Below are 2,269 nucleotides of genomic sequence, written 5' to 3' on the forward strand. Positions count from 1 at the left end.
GGTGGGCTATGCCTTCTAGGTTTGTGTGAGTACAGGCTGTGATGTGCACACAACTATGCATCTCTCAGAATTTATCCCCACTGTGAAGTGATGCCTGACTGTGTATAAGTGTGGGGGTGGGAAAAGTCAGAAAGAGACACAATCTCATCTTATTCCTCTGTGGATCACAATTTCCACTTTCTCGATTGTCTTGAGGATTAGAGTTAAAATGTATTTGTCATTTTTCACAGACTGTCGACACAATAAATGGTAGCTAGTATTGGTAGAAACTGTAGACCAGCCTCAGGTGGGTCCTTCAGGGGGTGTTCCAGAACGAGGCATTGCTATCACAGGAGATGACAGCTCTGTGCGTGGTATCATCTCTAAAGACCTTCCAGCAGTACAAGATAAAATATTATGTTAAAAGGATAATCTTAAAGATGATCATTTTTATTTTTTCATGTTGTTACTGTGTAAAGGAATCTGAAGATCAGAAGACCTCAGTGAAGTCCTGTGCTTCCGAGTTAAACAGCGTTGATCAGAAGAACGGGCTTTTCTTATTCCTCACTTGTTCACCTCACCTAGGTCAGAGGAAACAGGTCCAGCATGAGTATAGCAAAAATGATGATCTGTAGCTGTGGAGTGCTTTAAGTCATTTTATTTTTAATTTTTTCAGGGAAATACATTTATTTATTTTAAATTTATTTTAAAATTGTGGGGTACAGTTAAGGGTTAGGTATGGATGAGGTGTGCCTCCCCTTCCCCAGGCAGATATTGACTGCAGTTAATCCCAGCTCCCTGTGCTTTGTCATTTAACTCTCCTTCACAGCCACCATCTCATCCTCTAAAGGGGAGGGGCAGCTATAAGAGTAGGATGTTCGAGGCTGGGACAGGTGCCCGAGAAAGAGCTGTTTCCTCCAGCGGAGAGCACTAGAGAAGCATGTCTTTTGCAGTGTGGGTGGTTGGTTAGCCCTCGGTTTCACTTTCTCTTGCATGTGACTCACTTCCTTTCAGATTTTCTCTCTGTGCTTCCATCTGACTCAGTCTCTCTTCTTTCTTTTCCTCCTCCGCCTCTTCCTCCTCCTCTTTCTCTCAACCCAACGAAGAGAATTCTCTCTGTAGCTGAGACCCCTGCACGGGCCCCTCTCGGCGGTGGCACCTACACCGACTCCTGTCCTGTGGATATTCCTCTGATCGGAAGGTGGCGGCTGTCCCACTTCCTCTGATTAACTGACACAGCACTGAGAAAACCTTAGACATCTTTCCACAGCCCTGGTCTGTTGTTCTGCAGCCCATTGCTGGGTCCTGTCCCACACCCTTTCCTGTTCTTACCTCTGTCCACTCTGCCACCAGTGTCTCTAGTTCCCTGTGGTTGGGGTGTGAAGTCTGACTTTGGTGGAGTGGTCTCAGAGCTTCAGGGCTTCCTTTTCGTAGAGATGAGAGGAAAACCTACACTTAAAAGCTCTAACCCCATACTCATTCATTCTACCAATATTCACCTTATATCAAATCTTCGATAGTCCCCAGATTTCAACGCTTTTGTGCCTTTTAATGCCTATCCCTTTTAAGCCTTTAGAATGCTGGGTTTAAAGAACCTAGTTTTAAATGTTCTCCAAATCCATAAAGTCACTAATTCCCAGCACTTGCCTCGTGGTTTCTCCATGGTTGCTATCGTCATAATATTTATGTCTCTTCCACCCTTAAAAACTCATGACTGAAATCTTAACTTCCCAGATGATGGTATTAGAAGGGGGGGCCTTTGGGAGATGATAAGGTCAGGAGAGCGGAGCCCTCACGATGGGAGTTAGTGCCTTACAAGAGAGACCCCAGCGAGCTAACTCTCCCTTTCCACCATGTGAGAACACAGTGAGAAGATGACTGTCTATGAACCAGAAAGCAGGCCCTCACCAGACACTAATCTTCTAGCACCTTGATTTTGGGCATCCCTCCAGAACTGTGAGAAATAAATTTCTGTCATTTGCAAGTCACCCAGTTTATGGCATTTTTGTTATATCAAGCAGCTCAAACAGACTAAGATAAAGTTTCCACCTACCTTAAATGCTCTTTCACTTACAAATCCTGACTGCTTTTCTAATCCCCCCCCTTTCTTTCCCCATCACCAATCATACAATTGCTATGAGTGTTTACTTTGTACCAGGTCACCAATACAGAAAAGAAACTTTACTAGAGTCCTCTTTTCTTCCAGGTAGAGGAACCACGTTGAAAATGAGTCCACATTTCTTGTTCCCCAAGTTGGTGGGATTTCTCTTTTTTTTTTTTTTTTTTTTTG

Source organism: Carlito syrichta, unplaced genomic scaffold, assembly GCF_000164805.1.
Source record: "Carlito syrichta isolate Samal-C Ts95f unplaced genomic scaffold, Tarsius_syrichta-2.0.1 Scaffold304099, whole genome shotgun sequence".
Taxonomy (NCBI): domain Eukaryota; kingdom Metazoa; phylum Chordata; class Mammalia; order Primates; family Tarsiidae; genus Carlito; species Carlito syrichta.